We start from the raw sequence: 27,103 nt of genomic DNA, 5'->3' as shown, positions 1-27,103 counted from the left end.
GTCATTAGATTTCTAGTCTAGTGTTCTTTTGATATGTGAGGACCATGTTTCTAAGTGTCCCCAACCCCATCTCCATCTCCACTTCCTGTCCTTGCCTTTTCCATCTTGGTATTAAAAACCTCTTCTCAGTCGAAAATGGGAAACATCTTAAAATGTTTCCAGATGAGAAATTTAAAGGTGAAAAAACCCAACAAAATTTTGGACATTATGCCAGTCACCTGCTATATTCTTAGGGTCATCTTTGACTCTTTTCCTTTCTCTAATTTAATCCTAACAGTTTTTCCTTCAAGATATTTCTTTTTCTGATATCCATTCCTTATTTTTCATTCCTGCTGTCACTAATTTAGTCTAGACCATTGGTTCCTAATCCTTTAATTCATGTCATGAACTCCTTGGAAGACTGGTGAAAGTTATGGACCTCTTCACAGAATATAATTGAAAGAGATGTTAAATTTCAGCTTGGGGTTTGTAAAAATTAAGATGTAATATTTTTCCTCATCCAAGATCACAGACTCCCTGTGGTCTCGCTATGGACATTTTCAAGGGCTGTGAATACTATTTTAAAACCCCCTTCACAAGGTCCTTACCACCTCACTTTTGGATTGTTTCAATCTCTTAACAGAAAAACGCTAAAATAGAAAATATGTATAGAACTGTGAGAGAGTATAGTGTTTTTGAAAAAAAAAGCATGGAATCTGGGATCAAGAGACTTGGACTTGAATCTCAGTTCATATTCTAAGTGGGTGAGGGGTATAGAAATCTCTTAATCTCTTTGAGACTCAGTTTCCTCATTTGTAATTTGTAATCATTTTTGTAATACCTACCTCACAGGGTTATTGTGAGGAAAGTGTTTTGTAAACCTTAAAGTCCTATATAAATGTGAGTTGCTATTATTAAAAATATTTAAGAACATTATCTCGTTACCATTTGTTTAGTGACAAAGTGTTCCAAATAAATAATTAAGAGAGGATGATGAAAAATTACAAATAATCATTGGAAAATACTTTTAAACTGATGAATTAAAATGATACCGCTTAGAACTCACCCAATTAGAAAAAAATAAGTGAAGAAAATTCAGAGATGGTAGCATAATGGAGAAATAGTCTAGAGGCACTGCAAATCATCAGAAAAAAATTGCAGCAAAATTATTTTTGTGAACTTCAGAATTAAAGCTCTATCTTTGAAAAATAATCCCATCCTTTGGAATATATGATCAGAACATTATCAAAGCAGTATTTAAAAAATTAAATTTCATTTTATTTTCAAATAGTCTATCTTCTCTCCTTCCCTGTCCCTTTTCTTCCCTTTTCAATTGAAAAAGGAGGGGGAAAACCATGTATCATCAAGAAAACACATCCCCCTATTGGCCATGTCCAAAAATATGTCTCAGTCTGCATTGAGTACTTCATCTTTCCTTCAAGAAATGGTCAGTGTGTTTCATCATGATTTCTCTGGATTGTGGTTGATTATTTTAGTCATCAGAGTTTCCGAGTCTTTCCAAGTTGTTAGTCTACATTATTTTTTTCATCATAGAAATTTTTCTCCTGGTTCTAATCACTTCAATCAGCATAGTTCTTACATATTTTCTTATGTTTCTCCGAAATTACTCATTTTAAACTATCAGAATATTTTTTTTAAATGACTGATCCTCTGGGTGACCCGGGCAAGTCCCCTAATGCCTAGCGCTTCTACATTAGTATCAACACACACACTTGATTCTAAGTCAGAATGTAAGGGTTTAAAACAAATAAAAATAAAATTTAAAAAAATTACTGATCTTTATAAGGAAATTGGCAGGTGACATTCATTTCTAACATGGAAAAATTAGAAACCAATAGTAGAGAAATGATTTAAAAAACAGTAGTATGGCACAGTGTTATACATTTAAAATGATAAATATGAAAGTTTGAAATAATACAACAAGACATACAAATTACTGGATGCAAAGTGCAGAAAAAAGAACTGGATGAACAGTATAATAATAATGATGATAATAGTATTCGGCATTTGTATGATTTACAAAATCTTTTTTGAACCCCATAACAACCCTGAGGATAGATTATTATTATCTTCAATTTACAGATGAGGAAACTATTCTCAGAAAGGTTATATGTATTGTTCATGATCATAGATCTAATAAGCATTTTAAGTAAGGTTCAAAGGAAGGTCTTCCAGAGTCCAAGTCTTAGACTTTTTAAGAGAAAAAATACCTGTATATATTTAGGAGCAATGAATAAGGAGGGAAAGGAAAAGAAATAGAGACACAGAGACAGTTAGACACAGTGAAATGAGAGAGTGGGAGAGAGAGGGGAGAGGGAGAAAGAAGAAGTAGAAAGAGAGAGAGAGACGGAGAGAGACAGACACAGAGAGAGAATCTACATAGGAAAAAAGCAGTCATTTTCCTTACCTAGATTTCTATAGGAATTTATTTTTAAATAAATAAAAAAATTTTAAATAAAAAAAATAAATTTATTTTTGAATAAATAAAAATTTTAAATAAATATTTTTAAATAAATAAAAATAAATTTAAAATATTTTTAAAAAAATAATTCAAAATATCTGTTGAATTGTATTTGTTGATGTTTAAAGATGTTTCTAGTAAATTACTTAGTGAATTAATGCTGTTTCTCTAGTTTCATTAGATTTTTTCCTTTGTTCCAGAATTCATCAGTTTTGTCTATTCATTTTAATTTCTATTTATTTGATAGCAAATGGCTCTCCAAGTGACTGACTTTTTGGTAAATCAGCACTCAAACTAGAGAGAGAAAAGGAGATGCGACTCAAACAAAATGTATGTATTTAACTGAGATTCAGTGAAGGATATCAGTACCAATATTGATATTGATATCTTTAAATGAATCTCATTTGGAAATATTTATTTGTATGTATGCATGCACATGTGTGTATATACACATAAACATCTTACAAAGACTTCCTGAAGGCTAGAAATAGGTGATGCTTTAATTCTCCAAGTCTGTTTGCAGTATAACATGTGAAGGATGGTTCAGTGGGAGGTAGCAACTCACAAAAATGGCTTCCCACTTTTTCTCTTTAGTATGAGAGATCCATCACTGATATGTACAGGTAGGATTTCCTTTGATTTATGTTTTGGGGGCTTTGAATATTTTCATTGGTGATGGGGTGAAGGAAGGAGAAAGAGAGGGAAGGAGAGTATCTCGCTCATCTGATGACCAACTTTGGCTCTATTCTCATTGAGACAAGGTCAGAAGGAATCTCAGATGCCACTTAATATAATCCTCTTATTTTATAGAGGAGGGGACTAAGACTCGGGGAAGTTAGATTATTTGCTCAAAGTCACATAGGTGACAGAGACAGGATTTGAACCTGTTTTCTGGCTGATTTCGAAACCTACACTCTTCCCAATATATGATGCTGCCTTTCCCAAACTATTGTCGAAATACAACTTTCTGCTCCAATCTGATCAACACATTCTTCCTTCAAAAGACCTTCATTATTCTCTTCTTCGTGGGTGTGTTCCTACTTTTCATATTGCATGAAATCCTTTCTCTTATTTTCAGCCTTTATTTATATAGCATACCTTGTGTCTTGCTGGGCGCCTAGAATCTGCTTTGGTTTCACAATCTGTTCAACCCTGCTTTGATCTCCTATTTTCCCTATCTGAATCCCTTCTCACCACTAGATCATTTAGAACTAGCTGCACAACATCATTTCATAGTAGCAAAGAGACAAATTACTTAAAATAAAAATGCAGAGACAATAATCAGGAAAATATCATAAAACTACAAATGTGATACTATACAGTAGACTACTTTTTTCAACTATGATCCAGTTAACATACACTCTGCCCTCTTGCATTCGTGCTGCTTTAATGAATGAAAGCCTTGGAAAGTTTCCTTCACCTTCGCTTCAAGAAAAGAATACTTATTCTAAACTGAGTGATAAGCCGGAAGGAAGGGGGAGGCAAATGGCTTTGGTATAAAGAATTAAATATTAAAAAATGGACAGAAATAGTATGCATGATTGAAAGCAAAACAGATTCTACACTCAAAAATGTAAAAAAAAACATTATTGAGCATGATATTCTAAAATGCATTTTTGCCATTCATAAAACTTTTAAAAATTAAAATTAATATGACAACCAAAAAAGAGAGACAAAATCCTTTGAAGAACCAATAGAGAACAGTGATCCTTGAGCTAACATTTAACATCGTGTGTATAAAAACACATTAGGACATACCATCAGCAGGGGTCTTTTGCACTTGGTTGGGAGGAATGCATGTTGCTGAATTCTCTGAGTTGGTAATAGTACAACTTGCCTTGGACACCTCATCAAATGCTTAGCATAACTAAACATAAACAGGGTGTCACTTTGCTTAGAAAACATGTGCTATTACAGTGCACGTACTCATAAATAATTTAGAGGTCCAGATAATCTTCTATGAATATAAATACAGAGTAGTGTTTCTAAATTCTAAATTCTGACTTCTTACTTCTTTTTTTAATTTCTCATTTTGCTTTTTTCCCTGTTTTTCTCTTCACTATAACCACTGAAGAAACATTGGTTCAACACAAAACTTAAATGGAAAAGCAATGTAATGTAATAAGAACATAGTTTCTAAGAGATATGGATGGGGTGCAAATTTGTCTAGTGTTTTGAGAATGTTGGCAAAGACTTGTGGTCTTGTAACTTTTGTTATGTCTTAATTCTAGGGTTTGGCAGATATGTATTTAAATGATCTCTTTCCTTCCCTTTCCTACCCTTTTTATTTTAATAATGTGATTTTGAAATATTACCAAGCTCAACTGGCTCATGAAAAAAAAAAGTGGGGAAATTTCTAGCTAAGACTGTGGTATGAAAAGAGCCCAACCCAGATCTCCTGGGAGGAAATGGAATTCAATTATTCACTGAGACACCCCCCAAAATTGCTAAAAAAAAAGAAGTGAGATATTTACTGTTAAAAAAAAAAGATTTTAGAAACAGAATGAGAGAGAATTTGAGTCACTGAAGGCTCTAAAAACCACGACCAAACAAAAAAATAACCAAAATTTTGATAAATTATAAAATAATTCTGAATAATGCATACTTTATTAAAAAAAGAAAGTGCTCACTATACACCAAGTACTGGCTATACAAATAGAAAAGCAAAATTGTCCCTTTAACTCTTTGTAAAAGAAGGATAGTTGGAGGAGGCAAAGGGAGGAAATGTTAGAATATGATGATGAGAAAAATCATAACCATGAGTGTTAATGGGATGAACTCACTAATTAAATAGAGAAAATTAGAAGAATGGATAAGAAATCAGAATCACAAAATATTGTTTATAAGAAACCCATTTGAAATATAAAGATACACACAGACTTATAATTAAAGGAGTAGGAAAAAATCCATATCTCTCAGGTGAACAAAAAAAAAAACTGGGGATGGGGATCATAATCTCAGATAAGGTGATAGTGAAAGTAGACAGTTAAAAGAGATAAGCAGGAACATTAGAGTATATTTAAAGGGACCATAGATAATGAAATATCACCATTAAATATATGCACCAAACATCACAGAATTAAAAAAAACTCAAAAAAATGCAAGTTGAATTACAGAGAACAACAGCAAAGAAAAAAATTTTTGAGGATTTTAGTATGCTCTTTAAATATTTAACAAAACGGTGTATAATATACACAGTGGTCATAATAATAATATGAGAGGAAACAACTTTTAAAAGACCTTAAAACTCTTGAGCACAGCAATGACTAAACATCATTTTAGAAGACTTAATAATGAAATATACCTTCTCTACCTTTTGGAAGAGAGGTAATAGACTGGAGCTGTATCTGGTTTTCAAAACATAGTCTTTCAACCTTTGGTTGATCCTTGAGAGCCTTTCAGGGAGATCACAAATCAAAACTATTTTTTGTAATAGTACAAAGTTATTATTGCCTATTAAAATACTTCTCCTTTTCTCAATTGCATATCTGTATGATGCTAAATTTTCTTCATATAATTCAATCAAAATGACCTACACAGCAATAGATCAAATGCAGAAGTAGAGTTTAAGAACTTAGCTATTTTCTATTAAGCCAGACATTAAATAAATTTACAAAAATATCACTCTTCTTTCTAAATTTTTATTTTGGAAGATAACTTTAAAAAATTTAAATGTTATTTATTTTAACATGTAATAGGTTTCTCAGTTATTTTTAAATGAATCAATACTTTTTAAAGTTATGGATTCTAATATCTAATATAAATATTTATTTATGCTCCACATAAACAAAAACTATTTGGGTTCCTGAATAATTTTTAAGAGTATAAAGGAATCCTGAGTCCAAAACGTTTGAGAACTAGATGAGAGGCACAGAATGAAACATTGTCAGACATGCCTTAATTTGTCTTTTGTGCCTATATATTATTGTTATAAAGGAATACTTCAAACCAATTGTACAAAAAATCAAGCCATTCTCCAATTGATAAATGGGCAAGGGACATGAACAGGCAGTTCTCAGCCAAAGAAATCAAAACTATTAATAAGCACATGAAAAAGTGCTCTAAATCTATTATAATCAGAGAGATGCAAATCAAAACAACTGTGAGGTATCACCTCACACCTAGCAGATTGTTCAACATGACAGCAATGGAAAGTAATGAATGCTGGCGGGGATGTGGCAAAGTAGGGATATTAATGCATTGCTGGTGGAGTTATAAATTGATCCAACCATTTCGGAGGGCAATTTGGAACTATGCCCAAAAGGTGATAAAAAACTGTCTGCCCTTTGATTCAGCCATAGCACTGCTGGGTTTGTACCCAAAAGAGATTATAAGGAAAAATACATGTACAAGAATATTCTGATTTTAAAAAATGTATGTAAGATGTTTTCAGTTCTTATGCAAACCACTTTCTTTTTACCTTGAACAATTTGTGTGTGTTGATCGCTAAATTCATAATGAAAAAGAAAAAAAATTAAAACAATCAAAATTTTAAAAAAGAGCATGGAAGGCTAAACTGACAACTGATTTCCCTGTTTGTTTTAGCTGCTTCAACTATCCTGTGAATAGAAAAGGATTAGTTGTGATTCTCAATAACTTTGAATTTAATGAAATAATTTCAAGTATTAGCAATGTCCTTTGAATAAATCCCTCTCTCTATGTGGAATGGCTAGGTCAAGGCAAAAATAATAAATAATTGTTGATATTTACCAGAGTGAAATACTGGTCAGGATGATTAAATTCTTACATGCACTCATGTTTTCTTCTGTGAACTCTCTTTGTTTTGATGCCTTTCCACTGTGCTATTATTTTTACTTGAAATACTCCTTAAACTATTTGCTTGGATAAAGCTGGGGCAATTTATTGATTTTAAAAATATCATACAGTCTTACATCTCCAGAACAAATGGAAACAATATAATCAAGGTATACAAATTTATTTGAACACTTAGAGATTAGATTTCCACTATGTCCATGTTGTATGGAGGATCTGTAAGTGTCTAAAAATGTAGAGAAAGAAATTCATATACATGTTTTTTTCCATTGTTCATTCCACTGAAAAAGATTTCAGTTTGTTAATTTCTAAAAGAACTGGTTATAAATTTGTTCTCAAAATCAAGAACATTTAGTCAAGTCTCAGTCATCTAATATAATGAGTGATGAAGATAATATTAATGACAGATTTTCATTTAAAATCCCCATTTTATACTCCAGACAATAGCTACAAATGCCTTCAAAACTTTTTAGGAAAAAAAAGAATAAAGGTGATTTATTTCACCTCACCTAACTCAGCCAAGGTTGCATGTGCTATAGCGAAATGGCTAAAAACAAGACAAATTAGGCAAATGGAATTATGGATTTATAATAATAATAGCCTTCTTTTTTATAGTGCTTTAAGGTTTGTGAAGTACTTTACATGCTATGTCATTTGATTCCTATAACTGCTGCATGTAAATAGGTATTATAATTATCTCTGTTTTACTGATGACAAAACGGAAGTTGAGAGAGGCTAGTAAATGAAGTAGATTCAAACTGAGGTTTTCAGATTCTGATTTCAGTGCTCTATCCACTTCAGCACCTACCTCTCTGCCATTTTGACTACTGACTTTTCTGGTTTTCTGTGATTCTCAGCTAAAAGCCTACCTTCTACTAGAAGCCTTCCCTAACTCTTCTTAATTCCTGTGACTTCTCAATGTTAATTATTTCCTAATTTTCCTGCATGTATCTTTCTTTGTATATATTTGCTTTCTTGTTGTTTCTCCCATTAGATTATAAGCTTCTTGAGGACAGACTGTCTCTTTGTGCTTAGCACAGTGCCTATCACATAGTAGACATTTAATAGATGTTTAGTGACTGACTGTGTCCTCTGTCTGACTTTTGGAGGAAAACACATTGGTGGAACTCTTATTATACTATTATTATATTATATATCATTATATATTATATTATATTATTATAAAATTATATTTTAAGGAGTGTGGACACAGAATGCTTTGAACCTGCGATAGGCATCCTTGAGGGAGCAAGGATGGGAATGACATTCTAGGAGTACAAGTTGGAGTGGTAGCCAAGAGTACCAGATACAAATGAGGAATCTGGGATCCAGATAGGATAATTATTAGGCACTGAATAAATGCTTAATGATTGATAGGTATTCAAAGGATTGCCATGTAGAAGAGGGACTAAAACTAGAAGCTGCCTGTTTGCCTCAGAGACTCTTCTGTAAAATGAACTTGAGAAGGAAATGACAAACCTCCGGTATCTTTGCCAAGAAGACCCAAAATGGAGTAATGAAGAGTAAACACTACTAAGAAATGACTCAATAACAGCATCACCAGGATAGAGTGAGGAGGGAGAGCAAAAAAAAAGAGAGAGAGAAGAGGCATTTATATAGCACTCATTACTATGTGCCAGTCACTGTGCTAAGTGCTTTTACAAATATCTCATCTGACTGTCACAACAACCCTAGCACATAGGTTAGAGATACAATGTGTGCAGGGGATAGGAAGTAGACTAGTTTGGCCAGAATATAAAGAATGTGAAAGGGAGCAATATGAAATCAAGGTAGATAGGCTGGGGCCAGATTGTGAAGACTTTGAGTTTAGTCTGGTGGGTGGACATTTCCAGAACGAGATTAGACAGAAGCTAAGTGCCACTGTATCCTTGTTGCATACACTAGGACCTTATTTTACAGGAATTCATCATATGCAAGTTCACGTATATGTGATAGGCAATCAAAAAACTAGAGACAGAAAAATACATAAAATTAAAAAAATACTAATTACTAACACCATAAAGGCTCACAGCAGTTTACCCAATCCCATTCATTTTCTCTTTGAGAAGTTTTAGTGTGAGTCACTCTGTTGTTTTGTGCCAAACATTAGCTCTCACATCAATCTTTGACTGGACTTGTGACAAGTTAGTTCTGCATCAGAAGAGTGTGTTTTTTTATTTCATTAATGCTATAGTATTAATTTTTTTAAAATGTGATATATATTTTAATATAAGAAATGCTTATTAAATAGTGGGGTTCACGATCATGCATGGTTTTCAACTTATATAGAAAGTCTTGGAACATATTGGCCATGTAAAACGAGTGCCTACTGTATTTTTGCTGTTGGATGCAAAGTAAATCTTGTTGAATGTTCCTTACTTTGTCCTATCTCTGAACTATAATTAGGAGGGAGTCATGCCTACAGCACCAATGAATTCACAAACCCTCCTCCTTGCTGGTGAACTTTGCAAAAAAAAAAAATACCATGTAATAAGTACACAAAGACAAAAAAGGTCCTTATGCCCCCCTTTAATATTTGTTGTCTCCATGGCCATTTTAAGACCATGCAATATTTTCTACTTATCTAGAGGAGGCTGCAAAAGGAGACATCCTGCCTGGCATTAGCCTTTCCCTAAATGATTCCCAGGATATTCATGTTGCTACAGCAGCATTAATCGAAAACTACTGTGGCATCTCAGAGGATTACCTTGGCACCATACTCCATGTTGTTAAATGCCAAACATGCCACCTGGGTTTTCATCGTTTTAGAATCATGTCAAGCAGCCTGGGCTCCATAAACAGATGCTACTAAGAATTTTTAAATGGCTTTCTATCAGAGGTATTGGTTAGCACAAGCAAATTGCCAAACCCCTGTCAGTCTGATTCTGATTCAAGTGCAAGGAGTCTGGATGCCAATGTAACTAATTATTTGTCTTTAACTTGTTGATGCCTCAGTTTCCTTAAATGTAAAATTGAGATAATAGAAATTCCTACGTTACCTATTTTATTGGGTTTCTATGACTAAAAAGATTTCTTTTTTTTTTTTTAACCCTTACCTTCCATCTTGGAATCAATACCAAGGTATTGGTTCCAAGGCAGAAGAGTGGTAAGGGCTAGGCAATGGGGGTTAAGTGACTTGCCCAGGGTCACAGAGCTGGGAAGTGTCTGAGGCCATATTTGAACCTAGGAATTCCATCTCTAGGCCTGGCTCTTCATCTACTGAGCCACCCAGCTGACATCTAAAAAGATTTCTAAACTTTAAAATGTTATAGAAATGTTGGATATTGTTACTGTCCAAAGTCCTTGATCAGAAGACAGAGGGGAAAAATTATCCAAAAGGAAAATCTGTATTGAATCATTAAAAATATGGCATAGTAAGGAGAAGCTGCTTAAAAACTGTGATTTGAGTGTTAATATGCCATTTAATCAATTATTATTCAGACAAAAAAAAAGCCAGAAAGGACCCATGTGGCTCCATATTTCTACATACACTGTAGGGCTTTTTCTATAACATTTACACAGTTGGCTACTTAATAGACATTATGCTAAGAAGGATAGGGACACAAAATTGTGAATGACACAGAGCCAGCTCTCAAGGGTCTAACTCTATAATGAAAGAAGGAAGGAGAAGGGGAGAAGATACAAGACAAAACAGAATGTGATTAGGACAAAGGGGACCTCCAAATAAAAAACTGTCAGGAATTTAAATCAGGAATCCTTCATTTGGGAGAATTAAGGAAGTCTTCATAGAAGTATGTGGATATCTCTGGGTAGAGTAGTGGAAGGAATGCCTTTCACTTGTGAGTAGGGGAGATTACCTGAAAGAATAACCAGTGGTAGTAGATGGCAGGATAAGATCAGGGAAAAGACAGTAATCCCATGTGGCTAGAAAGACAGTTTGGAATCAAATTTTGAAGATTTGGAAATACTTTCAAACTGTATTTTATCCAATAGTCCATAAGAGATCTTCTATAAGAGTTTGGACTGAGAATTAGGAAATTTATTTAGATAACTATGAAAAGGATGGATTGGAAGGTGGATGCCTATAAGTAGGGAGGCCAGTTTGAAGACTAATCCAATAATAATCTAGGAAAGAAATAACAAGGTTCAAAACTAGAGTGGTAGAGCGACTGGTCTGTAGGAAAGTAAAAGTCAGAGGTAGACATACAACTGAAGGAGAATTGACAGGACAAATCCAGTTGAATTCAGGTAGTGAGGGAGAGGGAAGAGCAAAAAGATGATTCTAGGATCTGATTCTGAATGGCGATGCTATATGCACAATAAGAGTAGAGGAATTGGTGGTAAAGGATGGTGGGGTAGAGTTTTAGAAAATGAGTTCAGTTGGTCATGCATTGATAAACGTGCTAGCTGGAGAATAGAGAGTTGAGGATGACAGAGTTTTAGAACCTGATGGAATGGAAAGATGATACTCTTGACAAGTAATGGAAAATTATAAAGAAGATGGGGGGGTTGGTGTATGTGGGGAGATAATGGTTGTGATTTTTTCATGTTGAATTTGAGATACCCACAGTATGTCCAATATGGAATGTTAAATAAACAGATAGGGCAGTAGGATGAAGTTCAGGAAGGAGATTAGGACTGGATCTGTAACTCAGAGATGCATAGAAATGAGAGCTAATCCATTGGCGCTCATAAGGTCACAAAGGGAGAAAGTATAGACAGCAAAGTGAAGAGGGCACAAGCTTTATGCTACACCCACAATTAATAGGTATGGGGTAGACAAGATCAAAGAAAGGAGATTGAGAAGGAGAAATTATACAGGTAGTAGGAGAAGCAAGAAAGATCATGAACTATAAAACCAAGAGAAGATATTCAAGAGAAGAAAGTAGTCAATACTGTCAAATACTACAAAAAGGGTGAAGATTGAGAAAAAGGACAGAAGATTTGGTGATTAAAAGATCTATGATTTCAGAGAGGATGGTTTCATTTGGATGATGGGTTCTGAAGCTATATTGCAGTGAGAAAGCTAGAAGAAAGAGAAGCGGGTAAGAAGAGGCACCAAGGTTAGGTAGATTTTTTCAAGGAATTTAGCTTAAAAGGGAGGAGTGAAATGTGATAGCTAGCATCTAGTGAGGGTGTAAAAACACCTTAAAAAACAACCTTAAAAAAGGTTGAAGAGACTTGGGTAGGTTTGTAACCAGCAGAAAAAACCTAATAAATATAGAAGACAAAATTTGAGAAAGGGTGGAGGTATGAAAAGGAAAACAACTTCTGGTAAAGATGGCAAGGGATGAAATCAAGTATACCCTGAAGAAGGAGTTGGCTTTGCTGCTCTTTCTTGGCTTTTATATCTTTCTGACTGATCTTTTCCATTTCTTTTACTATTGTTACTCTTCTTAGATAGCATATGTGTAATGCTCTAAGGCTTTTAAAGCTCCTTACATATTTTATCTCATTTGTTACTTAAAAGAACCCCCTGAGGCAAAGAGAAGGGCCACCTCTTCATCAGATACTGAAATAAAGAAGGGCAATATTAGGAGGATGTGAGATGAAAAGAGAAGAGAGACCTTCTGACAGATGAAGAAAGATTCTCACCTCAGAAGTTTGAGAAGATTTGGATGGCCATGAGAAATCTGTGGCAAAGAAAAAGCATAAATATACTTTTAATGTGGTCTTGAGCTTGGGGAAAAGGGTACAACTGAAAATCTTTTAAGTTTTAAGTTTCTTGAGGACAAAACATGTGTTATTTTTCATTTTGTTATCCCCAGTAGTTATGATAGTGCCTTGCACCACATAGGGCTTAATAAATATTAGTTAAATTGAATAAGATAGGGAATTTAATCTAGGTAGAGGTTGATGTGATGGGAATATTATTGTCTAGAGAATGAATTGCCCAGGGAATGGATACAGAGAAAAAAGAGAAGAGAGCTAAGTACAGAGTATTGGGTGATATCTATACTTATTGGGACAGAATAAAATGATGCATATATAATGGAGACTGAGAAAGAAATGTTAAGGTTAGTAGGAGAAGAATCAGAAGAGGATAGTGTCACAGAAGCCCAGGTAAGAGATTTTTTCAAAAAAGGAAGGTCAAACAGCAACAAATGTTTTGAAGTCAAGGAGGATGAAGAGAGATAAAGTCAATGGATTTATTTGTGTAATGGTAAGATTTAGAGCTTGAAAGGATTTTAGGAATAAATATTGTCCTACTTCATCCCTACAATATAGAGTTGAAATTATGGCCACAAGGAGATTCTTAGTGGTCTTGAAAAGAATAGTTTCAGAAAAGTAGTAGGGACAGAAGCTAGATTTCAGAGGGTCAAGGAATGAATGGGATGCTTCCAGGCTTTTCTCTCTTCAATGTTCTACTTTGAAATCTTTTGTATGTTGCCTTAATCTTCTAGGAGCAATGGATAGGAGTTGCAGAAGGGCAGATTTCAGCTGGCAGGACAAGATCAGGAAAGTTGGACCCCAAGTGGAATGGGCTACCTTATGTTTTAGTATTCTTCACGTGATGGTTCGATGACTACTCATGTCCAACTTGTCATGGGTATTCCTATTCAAGAATGGGTTTGACTATCTCTGAGAACCATTCCACTTTTGTTATTCTGTGTTTCAATGATAAGGAAGTAAAGATTTCCATTGTAAACAACTTTTACTGTCTTTGAAACAAGATTATCTTCCCTGTAAGAATGGAGGGTCCCAGTGGGTAGGGACAATCTTGCCTTTTTTTGTTTGTTTGTTTTTATTTAGAACAATACCTGGCAAACAGTAAGAACTTAAAACATGACTTTTAATTCATTCATTCAATTAGATTGGAATGAAATCAGAGTCCTTTACCATAGCATTATGTAACTCATATGTAAGGTTAAAACAAGGGTAGCTAGAAGGTGCAGTGGATAAAGTGTCAAGCTGGAAATCTGGAAGACTCATCTCTCTGAGGTTAAAAAGGGTCTCAGACACTAACAGTGTGACCTTGGATAAGTGGCTTATCCCTGTTGCTTCTATTTTCTCATCTGTAAAATGAGCTAGAATTAGATTAGAATGAGTTCATCCTAATCGAATACAGTCACAGTCCTTTAGAGGAAGCTATGTTGAACACTGGATAGATCCTATTGTCAGGAAGGAAAATCTAAGTTTCAAGTTAACTTCTGGCATTTATTAGTTGAGTGACCCAAGGTAAGTCACTTAACCTTTGTTTGTCTCTTCATCTGAAAATGGGGTTAATAATAGCATCTGCCTCTCAGGGTTGTTATAAAGATCAAATAAAAGTGCCTGGCATAGAGCAAACACTATATAAATGTTAGGTCTTTTTCTGTGCTGTAGTTTTATGGTACTCAGTAGGGTTAAAAAATGTGTGTTTTGCTTACAAGTTATACATATTTTTTAAATAAGCAGCAGAAATCTATTTGAATAGAGAGAATAGAGAAATGGTTGTTGAATAGGTGGCAAATTTTCATTCATAATTTTCTGACCAAAACCACATCTTAGGAAGATTTTTAAAAGTGTTTTTTTATCTTTTCTAATTTGTTTGCAATTCATTTTGTCAAATATTTGTAATGTAAAAGTTTATTTTCTCTACCTGTCCCTCCATTCTAAATTATACAAAACTAAGGGTTTCAGAAACCCATGAAAAGAGCCATACATTAAAGATAGGCTGGTCCATTTATTTTGGTTTTCTATCTGAAACACACTGGATTTAGTGCCTCAGGAATCCAAATACATCGACACTGTCACATTGGAAGTCCACGCACCTCCTCTTTTCTTTGGTTCTTGTCTTTGGAGCAATTTTCAAAGAATACCTATTTTGATGTAGTGAATGCCCTTGAATGCTTTTCTCTGCAAGGTAGTCCCTTCTTTTTTAGCTGCCTATGAGCTACAGAAGTAATATTTGAATTATTTATTCAGGCACCATGCTCAGCATATGAATGTATTCTTGACTGCGAGTGACTTTTTTCCTTAAGCCCATATTCCCTTTGATGACAGAGTATTTGATTTCAGCTGTCTGTATAGCAAGTCTGCTTTTTGCCAGCACATTGTGACGAATTATTTGTTTATATTTATAGACACCATCTGAGCTAGTTAGTTGAGTTGGTGAAAACATGATGCTCAAGACGCCAAGATCCAAGGTTCAATCCCTGCTGGTCCAATCAGTGGCACCAGGTGGTAGAAAGTGTTGGATTTGAAATTAGACAAATGTTGTAACTGCTAGACCATCCTTCTATTAGGTTAGGCATATCCCTTTCCTTTGTATGTGAACCTCATTTTCTCTCCAGGTGTCAGTCTGGTGCCACATTGCCTTTCTTGATTAGATTTTTAGGTTTCTCTGTAATACTGCTCTGAAGCAGTTAGGTACTTCAACAGATAAAGTATTGGACCCAGAGTCAGTAAGACCTGAGTTCAAAACTTGCCTCAGTTACTTATTAATTGTGTGAACCTGAGCAAATCACTTAACCTCTGTCTGTCTCAATTTCTTTGTATGAAAAATGGAGATGATAATAACAGCATCCATTTTCCAAGTTTATTTGTGAGATGTTTGTAAAGCATTTTTCTTTATTAGACATTTTCTTTTTGTCTTAGTAATAGCTCTAAGACAGAAGGGCAAAGTCTAAGCAAACAGGTTTGAGGGATTTGTCTAGATTTGAACCCAGGTCCTCCTGACTCCAAGCCTGGCACTCTATCCACTGAATCACTCAGCTGCCCCTTGTAAAGTGTTTTTCAAACCTCTATAAATTCTTGTTACTATGAGTAGCCTGACTTGATTCCTCCATTTCTTCTGAAATGATCACAAATTCTAGATTGTTAAAGCTCATTTCCCCAAAATCATACTTTGGGCAAAGGACTAAAGCATGTTTCGTGACAAGGCCACTGTTTTCTTGAGTATAAAATCAGATTTAAATCCAAGGTTTGTTCTGCTCAATTGATTTCAATTGCTGTCCTTTAAAAAAAATCAACCTATTCATTTTGTCATTTATCAAACACAATGCTAATTCCTCTGACATTTTAATTTACAGGCTTTTTATTAATCTAGCCTGATTTCAGAAGCACTTAAAAGGCACATTTTACCCCCACTTTCTGATTTGTAGATTGGAAAATGACTGCCATAAAACTCTAGAGGTCAGCATCCCTGCAGCTTTGTGTGGGAGAGGGGGTGTGTGTGCAGCTGTTCTTTCCCCCAGAAAACATGTAATGGCCCAACAATATACAGCACAAATTCCTTCTTCATCCCCAAATCTCTACGGATTGATTGATGGGAGACCCTAGATCAGAGGCAAAATGTAAATGTGAATTTTTAAGTATCTACATGGTGTAAGGAAAAAAGATAATCTTCTAAGAAGATTGTAACTTGAACAAAAGATTTTAATAGGCTGCTTTCACTGGCAGCCCCTGAGTCAGGGAGTATGATCAGGTTTTAAAATTTAATTCATAGGACCCAAGCCATTATTCTGGGAGAACGAGGAGTAAAGAAATTTGGAGATTTTATGATCATAAGAAAAGTGAAAAGATGACAAAGTAGCAGCTGGGGAGAATTAGTCTTCCAGGTTTGAAATGTTGGAGTTATCTGGACATCTCTCTTTCCCTCATCTCCTGGATCTAATTAGTTTCCAAGTCCTGTCAATTCTACCTTGGTAATAAAGCTCTCTCTGAATGTGAGCTCTCCTTTCTCTACCCACTGCCATCACCCTCTGCAGGCCCTTCTCACCCTTCTCTAGACTAGTGCTGTGGATACCTAATTGGCCTCCTCCGATAGTCTCTTCCCATCGGCTTTTCTAATCCATCCTACATGCTGCTGTCAAATTAATCTCCTTAAAGTACAGCTGTTATCCTGTCACTCTCCTGAGTAAAGCCCTACAATGACTACCAACTGTCTACCACACAAAGTCCAAACTCCTTAGGCAAGCACTGATTGACTGCCATTCAGGGCCCTCCATAACTTGTATTCAACGTACCCTTTTCAGCCTTATATCAGAGTAATTCCTTTCTTAAACTCTATGCTCAAAGCTGTGTAATTAGAAAATCTTGAACCGTTGGACTCCATCTCCCAGAATTCTTTTCTTGTCCCAAAAATCTTTCCCCTTCATTCACGTTTGCATTTGTTATGTGTGTCTCTAATTTTGTGACTTCTCCCTCTTGCTCTCTTCTCCCATGTGCATGGTCTGGGAAAACCTCTCTTTACTGAAGGTTTTTTTCTTTCCTCTACTATCAAGTGATATTTAATAAATCTTATAAAATATATTATTGGATTGTTATTAGATATTGGATATTATTTTTTTTGTATTGGATGTTAATTTTTTGTATTGGATATTAATTTTTAATCTACAAAACTAACTAAACTGTTGGTTTTCTTCCTTACATTAAATCAATTGACAAGCATTTATTAAGGATCTACTCTGTGTCAGACACATTTATTCACTGGGAACACAAAAATAAGAATGAAATGGTTCCTGCTCTCAAGGACAATCTATTTATCCATTTATCCATCCATCTATCCATTTATCCATCCATCTATCTATCTATCTATCTATCTATTCATCCATGTGTCTATCTATGTATCTATCCATCTATCTATCTACCTACCTATCCATCCATCCATCCATCCATCCATCCATCCATCTATGTATGTCTGTATGTCTGTATGTATGTATGTATGTATCTATCTATCTATCCATCTATGTATCTATGTATCCATCCATTTATCTATCTATCTATCTATCTACCTAACTATCCATCCATCCATCCATCCATCCATCCATCCATCCATCCATCCATCCATCTATCTATCTATCTATCTATCTATCTATCTATCTATCTATCTATCTATCTATTGAGTTATCTACATATATTTATACACATGTGAATATACAAAGGGCAGTTTGGTAACAGTGGATAGAGCACTGGGCTTGGGATCAAGAAGACTCAGTTTCATGAGTTCAAATCTGGCCTCAGACATTTGCTAACTATGTGACCTTGGATAATCTATTTTCTATTTGCTTCAATTCCTTATCTATAAAATGTTCCAGAGAAGAGATAGCAAACCACATGAATATCTTTGCCAAGAAAAACAAAAATGAGTCAGACAACATTGAAAATGATTGATCAATCACAAAAATGTACCAAAAAATATAAGATAAATACAAAGAAAGTAAAGAATGACTTCTTGTGGAAGTTGTACTTGGGGGAAGTTTTGAAAGAAATAAGGAGATTTTGGGGAAGTAAGGAGGGAATGCATTACAGGCAGTGAGGGCAACCATGGTAAAGGTGCAGAGGTGGGAGTGTCATATATAAGGAATACTGAAAAGGCCAATTTGGCTGGTGTGTAGAGTGCAATAATGAATAATAAGAGTAGAAAGGTGAGGTGAGCAGGTTGTAAAGGGCTTTAAAAGCCAAATACATAAAGTTTCTTGATCCTAGAGATAATAATCATTGGAGTTTCCTGAATAGGGACTGTATCCCCTATATTTTTGGAAAATCATATTGGCAGCCTGGCACACAATAGATGCTTAATACATGTTTACTGATTATTGATTTTGGATCGTTTACAATGCTTTTTGCTTATGCTGTCTCTAGTGCTAGGATGTACTCCTCTCCCCCATTCCCATTCTAATTTTTTCTATTTGTTCATATCCTATTAATATTTATTGGATCAAACTCCATTTTCTTTACAAAATCTTCTCAAATATTCCAGCAGGAAATAGTATCTCCCTCCTCTGAATACTCAAAGTATTCAGTTTATATCCATATCTAGAATTTGGACCTAGAAAAATTTTGAAGGCATTCTAGTTCAACCCTCTGATCTTATAGATGAGAAAACTGAGTCCCGAAGAGGTTCAATATCTTGATATCTTGAAGTATCTATACTTGGTAAGTAGTATGATCAAGATTTTAATCCAGATCTTCTGATTTCAAATCCTGGTCTGCTTTCTGCTACAAAACACTGATTTTCATATATACTTCTCCTATGAACTTGCTATATATTAATTTATGTTATAGTTATTTCTGTTTATGCAACAGGGGGAAATTCCTGTGTGTGTGCATGTATACATGTGTGATTATATATATATTTATTTCTGTACATATAACATAATTAAATTCTCTGACAACATTTATACATATTTTTTTCATCTGCAAAATGGTGATAATACCTCAGCCTCACTTAGAGATAGTCATATCTTTGAACTTATCATTATCATCCAGAACTATTTAGTTTCCATGAATAAGAACCCTGACATTCTTCTCTGAGATCCTAAATTCTTATCCTTCTGACTTTCTCTCACTCTCTGTAGTCTAGTCTTTTTCTTCCTTGTGTCCTCTAATCATCCCTTTCCCTCTCTTCACATCTTCTCTGGTTTTACTTTCCTCCTTTCTCAATTTTAACCCCAGAGATTATGATATCAACTTTATGCTATCTTCTACCCTGTGGATAATATGCCAACTTTCTAATGCCTGGCCTCTGATTCATTTTTTTTGTCCTATTGCTGCACCTTCTTTTCTAAACCTAAACGTTGGGTTACTGCCTGCATCTGCCTTCTGAGATGTTACATGTGTTCTATTAAACTCTGCTGTAAACTAGGCTGATGAGAACCATTATGAATTGATGCTATCTAACTTCAATTGGGAAATGTGGCATGGCATGATACATATAGAACCAATTTCTAAGTTTGGCCTCTGATACATGAGTGTAGCTCTGGGAAGGTCACTCTACCACTCAGTGCTTTAGGCAATTCTCTAAGGAAGTAATGGACAGTAGTGCCAACCTGCTTTGGTGGAGCCTTTCCCAAACTCCAGATTCACTCTACTTGTCACAGGTCCATTGCCTATCCATGTCCATAATTTCATTTGGGATTCTACTGCTCCATGGAAATCTTTTACTCATCTCTAACTGGTTACCACACTTCCAAAGCTCTTCTCTTCTTGGGCTACCCACACTCTCAGCTCTCTTTCTTCTCAGATAAGGACTTTACTATGAAAATAAAGGTCATGTATTATGAACTCCATTGTTCCTCCCATGTATTCCCCTTAAATCTCTGCAATACTATTCCCCATCCTTTCTTTCTTTGTTCCAGACTCAATGAGAAATGATCCTCCTCATTGTCAAGGCCAATTCCTGTCTATCTTTGATCCCATTTCCTACTGTCTCATCAGGAGCTTGCTCCTTTCAACATGCCCTTGATCCAATCAAAACAAAACAATAAGCGTTTATTAAGCATCTACTACATGCCAGGCACAGGGCTAAGTGCCAGAGAAACAACAACAAAACAAAACAACAAATCCAACACCAATTCCTCTATTCAAAGTTCTTTGATTCTACTGAGGATATAACAAATGTATCTCCACTCTATAATCTTTCATTTCTCTTTATCTAAAGTCTCCTTCCTCTCTGCCTACAAACATATCCAGATTTCATTCAATCCTTAGAAAAAGTCACATACTCTTGGTGCTCCCACTTTCTTACCTCTTATTCATTTTTTACCTAAATTCCAACCTCACCCCTTAATTGAAGCCATTCTTCTAAGGTTTCACTAATCTCTTTTTGTTATGTAGGTGGTTGTTTTTTCCTTTTAAATTTTATTTTATTTTTTCAGGTAACATGCATTTATTTTTTTCTTCCTCCCATTTCCCCTCTTGGAAAAAAGAAAAACAGAAATCTTATAATAATGATACATCATCAATGCTAAAAAATAATTTTTTTTCTCAGTTATTAAACTTCCTGACATATCTGCAATATTGATCAGCTGACCATTCACTCTTCCTAAATATTCTCTTTTCTCTGAGTTTTAGTGACATAGCTCTCTTGGGTTTTCTCCCCTGTTTGCTCTTTATCTCTCTCCTTGGTTGGAGCATCATTCATGTCCCACTTCTTACTTTTGGCAATCTGGCTTCTAACCTCACCTGAAATGTCCCTCAAAACTTACCAAAGATACCTTAATTGCTTGATCTGGTGGTTTCTTCTAAGTCTTTATCCTTCTTGATTTTTTTGCATTATTTGACATTGTTGATCCCCATCTCCTCTCAGATATTCTTGTCTTCAGAATTAGATTGTCCTTGATCTCTCTTGGTTCTCTTCCTACCTATCTGACCACTCCTATCCAGTTTCCTTTGTCAGATCATTCATATCCCACTCTTTCCACTAGTATATCCAGAGCCTATGTTCTATGGTCTTTTCTTTTCTCTCTCTAGATTGTATCATTCAGTGACTTCATTAGTTCCTTTCAGTTTGGTTTTCATCTTTCTGTAGATGACTCTGAGCTCTGTATAGTTAGCTCTTATCTTTCTTCTGAGCTCCAGCTTCATATCATTAATTGTTTTTTAGCATTTCAAACAGAATTTCTCATAGGCATCTCAAACTCCAAATGTCCAAAACAGAACTCATTATTTTTCATCTGTTAATTCATACCTCTTCCTAACTTTCCCTTATCTATAGAGGACACTACCAGGCTTCTAGTTAGCCAGGTTTGCAACTTCAAAATCATCACTGATTCCTTCCTCAGCTTATGCAATCAAATATCAAATCCTGTTCTGTCTGCCTCTGCATCTCTTAATTTGATCACTTACAGGCTGCTCTTTGCTCTACTCACACAGTTATCATCCAAGTTCAGGACCTTATCACCTCTCACCAGGGCTCTCTAAATGGATTCTGGCTCAATTCTTTCCTCTCTCTAATCCATCCTCTCCATAATCGCAAAAATAATTTTCCTAAAGTATTTTTTTGACCATGTCACTTCTCTACTCAATAAACTGCAGTGGCTCTCTATTGCTCCTGTAGAGAAGTGTGAACTTTTCTGTTTGCCATTTAAAGCCTTTCACAACCTGGACCTAACCTACTTTCCAGCTTTTTTGCATTAATTTCTTCATGTACTTGATAGTTCTGTGCAACTGGCTTTCATGTAGCTGCTCATAGATGACACTCTATTTCCCATTTCTGTGCCTTTGCACCTCTGATGAGCTCTAGTTTCTTTCAAAGGGTAGCTCAGGCGCTTCTTGGAACAAGTGAATTTTTTGGATTCCCTCAGATTTTTATATCTTCCCCCAGAAAATTTTCTAAAATGTAAATATTTCTTTTGTACATAATGCACACTGTTTTCTCTGATAGAAGAACAACTGCCTAAGCTTTGTATTCCCAGTGCCTAACAGAGTGCCTGGTCTAATAAGCATTTTAAAAATTCTTGCTGATTTATTAGGTTGATGATTTGTTTCTGGGCCCTCTTATCTTCTTCCTTGATCATATCACCAACTCCCATTTGTTTAATTATCATCTTTATCCAAATGGGCAGGAAGACCTCATCTCTTTCCTATGTAGAATCTCAAGTCGATAGCTCCCACTGGACATCTTTACCAATGACCCAGAAGTGTTTCTAAATATCCTTTTTTCATATAGATCACTCTATTTTATTATAAATCCAGTTTTTTCATAACTTCCCATTTTCTGTCAAAAGTAATTCCATTCTTTCAGGCATCTAGGGTCCATAATCTGAGCATCAGTCTCAATTCTTTTTTCTTTTTCTCCCCATTTTTTTTACAATCAATTGCCAAACCTTACAGCCCTCATACCCATCTTTGTCTTTTATTTCATATGATCTGGACCACTTTGTAGTCAAATGAACTGAGTTAGAATCCCATCTGCCATTTAAGACCTATGTAACTTTGACCTGACATATTTTTATTAGTTATAAGAGAGTTTACATAGATGTCTTCTAGCTCTAAATATATGATTATGAGACAATATATTTAAAATATTTTGCAATCATTAAAGTTATACATATAAGTATCAATTACCATTATTATTACTCTCTTAAAGTCACCCAAATATCATGGGATTATCTTAATTTCTACTTTGTCAAGAGCTTGAAGCTATATGTTTTAAAATTTTTTATTTTATTCCTCTTTCACTTTACAACTAATTTCTGTGCTTTGCTCTCCCATTCTTTTTCCTTCACACTATTCTATGAAGAAAGTATCTTTCCTCTTTTTCATGGCAAACTTTAACATATGGACTCTCAATTTCCTTTCCTTTGAATTTCTTGCTACATCAATTATCTTCTTTGAAATTTAATATCATACAATGCTTTGCATGTAGTAGCAAATGTTTGCTCAATTGAAATATGTCTCTTTTGCTTTCTTTTTGTTCGTAAACATGCTTAGATTTCTATTATCTCCAAACAAAACCATGTTATTAGGAAACCATCTCAAGTTTTCCTTAACTTTTGCTGTGAATCTTAATAGAAACAATAAGCTATATATGCTGCCTTTACTCTCTTCCACTCTCTTCTTCCCTCCACCCAATCAAATTAGTGCACCTTTCTTCTCAAGAGTAAATAATGACCTAATAAGTAAATTGATGGTATTTCCTTAGTCTTCACTTTCCCTGTCTGATGTACAGCATTCATGCTAATTATTTCTCCCTTCTTATAGTTCTTTTCTTCAGTTTCAATAATGCTGTACTCATCAAGCTCTCCTCTATCTGCCCAAAAAGTGCTTCTTTGTTTACTCTACTGGATCTTCTCCATGCCCTTTAAATGTATGCAGCATCATAGTTCTATCATCAGCTCTCTTCTCCTCTCTCTCAAAACTATCTCTTGACATCCATTCCCATGGCTTCAACTATCACTTTTCTGAGTATGACTCACAAGTGTGAGTTATATATCAAGACTATGTCAAGACATTTCTCCTCAGCTCTACTTTAAAATTTCCAACTGTCTGAAATTCATCTCACTCTTGTGTCCCATTAATATCTCAAACTCAGCGTGTTGCAGAGCTCTGAAATAACCCATAGTCCTTGCCTGAAGCTTAAGGACTTTTAGATATTCTGAGAAAACCTCTTTGATGTTATTTCTTAGTGCCTATTAGACATTTTTATTTGGCTGTCCTGCTAACACCTCAAGTCCAAAAATTTTGAAATAATGTAGCCATTTGGTCTCTCCAATAATGACATGTTAATCTTTGCTTGAAACACCTTATTACTACTTTCTTCCTCATTTCCAAGTCTTATTCAAGCGTCTAGGTCTAGTCTGACCTCCTCCATAAAGCCTTCTTTAACAGTGATGTTTTTACCATATGAACTGTGATATCATTAATCTATGTGCTATGTTATAAAGGCATTCTCCAACTGACCTATTTGTTGTTCTCCAGAGTGAACATTCCATCTCCAATCGCCATGTCTTTATTCAGGTTGCCCCCATGTTTGTAATGTATTCCTCCAATCCTTTCCTCTCAGAATCCTTAGCTTCCTTTAAGGAGCAGCATAATAAATTGATTAGACCTGTTCCAAATCTGTTTGATGTTTTACAGTCTTGCGACTATTAGCTGGTGATGTGAAAGAGTCTTTCTAAATTTACTGCATGTAAAAAAACAAACAAAATAAATATACTATTTCAACAATGCCTCGCCACTTAGGATTTTGAATGTTGAACAAAACTGGCTTCATAACTTAATTATAATGATGTGACTGAGGAATTTAAGTCTACGAGTCCAGGAAAATAATGCTTTATAGTCTAGGATAAGAAGATAAAGAAACTTGAATCTGTTTTGGATATTTGTTTGGATAAAAATCATGAAAATTGACTCTATCTTTACATATGCCTGGTTATTCCTATAGCAAGTATTAGGAATTATATATCTCATCTCCAATGTTTGTATTTTAAGGTTAATTTGAAAGTCATTTAAATTATAATTTACTTTATTGTAATTATTTAATGAATAAAAATGATTCCTTTATTATTGAATATTCAATAAGTGTGTTAAAATTAAACCATAACAAAAAATATCAAGTCACCTTCATATATTTCTTTGCTTGTGACTTATTCTGAGTCTAGAATTTCCTTTCTTTTATTTTCATCTATTAAAATCCTATCCATCATTTTTTAAGACATTATTCATGTTCTCAACTCCAAAATATCTTCCCTGGGATTCCTCATTTCCTGTTTTTCATTTCTAGCTTAGAAGAAATCTTTTCCTCCTCCATATTATTCCTATGTTCTTCACATATTCTAATTTGCATTTTAATGTCTACGTGTTCTTATTTTGGGATAGAGTGTTAGAGCCTGGATTCAGGAAAACCTATGTTCAAATCCAACTTCAGATACCTATTAGTTGTGTGACCATAAGTAAGTCATCTATTCCAATTGGAATGGCTCCACTACCTCAGGGTTCCCATCAGTAAAATGGGGATAATAATAGCAGCTTCCTCCCAAGGGTGCTAGAAGTATCAAATGAAACAATAATTGTAAAGCATTTAGCACAGCACCCAAAACCAATTAAAAGCTATATAAATGTTAGCTGACATCATCATAATCTTTATCTTCTTTTTTATTATTATTTTTTTTAGTTTTTAAAACATTATTTTATTTGGTCATTTTCATATATTATTCATTAGAAACAGATCATTTTCTTTTCCTCCCCCCCAACCCCCACCCCTTCCCTAGACGACGCATGATTCGGCTGGGTATCACATGTGTCCTTGCTCTGAACCCATTTCCTTGTTGTTGGTATTTGCATTAGGGCGCTCATTTAGTCTCTCTTCGATCATGTCCCCTCAACCTCTGTAGTCAAGCAGTTGCTTTTCCTCTGTGTTTTTATTCCCTCAGTTTATCCTCTGCTTGAGGGCAGTTTTTTTTTTTTCTTATAGATTGCTGCAGATTGTTCAGGGACCTTGTAAAGCCATTACTGGAGAAGTCCATTGCGTTCTCTTGTACCACAATGTGTCAGTCTCTGTGTACAATGTTCTCCTGGTTCTGCTCCTCTCACTCTGCATCAATTCCTGGAGGTTGTTACAGTCTCCATGGAATTCCTCCACTTTATTATTCCTTTGAGCACAATAGTATTCCATCACCAACATATACCGCAATTTGTTCAGCCATTCCCCAATTGAAGCTATGAATATTCTTGCACAAGTCTTTTTACTTATTGTCTCTTTGGGGGTACAAGCCCAGCAGTGCTATGGCTGGATCAAAGGGCAGACAGTCTTTTATCGCCCTTTGGGCATAGTTCCAAATTGCCCTCCAGAATGGTTGGATCAATTCACAAGTCCACCAGCAATGCTTAATGTCCCTACTTTGTCACATCCCCTCCAGCATTCATTACTTTCCTTTGCTGTCATGTTAGCCAATCTGCTAGGTGTGAGGTGATACCTCAGAGTTATTTTGATTTGCATCTCTCTGATTATAAGAGATTTAGAACACTTCTTCATGTGCTTATTAATAGTCTTGATTTCTTTAACTGAAAATTGCCTATTCATGTCCCTTGCCCATTTTTCAATTGGAGAATAGCTTGATTTTTTGTACAACTGGTTTAGTTCTTTATAGATTTGAGTAATTAGACCTTTGTCAGAGGTTTTTGCTATGAAGATTGTTTCCCAATTTGTTGTTTTCCTTCTAATTTTAGTTACATTGGTTTTGTTTGTACAAAAACTTTTTAATATGATGTAGTCAAAATTATTTATTTTGCATTTTGTGACTCTTTCTAAGTCTTGCTTGGTTTTAAAATCTTTCCCTTCCCAAAGGTCTGACATGTATGCTATTCTGTGTTCACCTAATTTACTTGTAGTTTCCTTCTTTATATTCAAGTCATTCACACATTCTGGGTTTACATTGAGTTTATCTTGGTGTAAGGTGTGAGGTGTTGATCCAAACCTAATCTCTCCCACACTGTCTTCCAATTTTCCCAGCAGTTTTTATCAAATAGTGGATTCTTGTCCAAAAAGCTGGGGTCTTTGGGTTTGTCATAGACTGTCTTGCTGAGATCATTTACGCCAAGTCTATTACACTGATCCTCCTTTCTGTCTCTTAGCCAGTACCAAATTGTTTTGATGACCGCTGCTTTTTAATATAGTTTAAGATCTGGGACTGCAAGGCCACCTTCCTTTGTATTTTTTCATCATTTCCCTGGATATACTTGATCCTTTATTCTTCCAAA

General features: G+C 34.9%; 1 protein-coding gene across 6 annotated transcripts in view; it reads right to left on the bottom strand.

The window, feature by feature from the left end:
• FAM240C (family with sequence similarity 240 member C) overlaps positions 1-27,103 on the bottom strand; it is a 134,087-nt gene that overhangs the window by 56,048 nt on the left and 50,936 nt on the right. For 2 of the 6 annotated variants that reach the window (XM_056806761.1, XM_056806756.1), the window contains exon 2: positions 24,305-24,420. The exons of the other annotated variants lie outside the window; for them this stretch is intronic. The gene's annotated coding sequence lies outside the window, so the exon portion shown is untranslated. The remainder of the gene's footprint in view (positions 1-24,304; positions 24,421-27,103) is intronic. 6 annotated transcript variants of the gene reach the window in all.

The sequence above is a fragment of the Monodelphis domestica genome, chromosome 7, assembly GCF_027887165.1.
Source record: "Monodelphis domestica isolate mMonDom1 chromosome 7, mMonDom1.pri, whole genome shotgun sequence".
Classification (NCBI taxonomy): domain Eukaryota; kingdom Metazoa; phylum Chordata; class Mammalia; order Didelphimorphia; family Didelphidae; genus Monodelphis; species Monodelphis domestica.
Note: the sequence above shows the minus strand (reverse complement) of the source record. Positions and strands in the feature narration are given on the sequence as shown.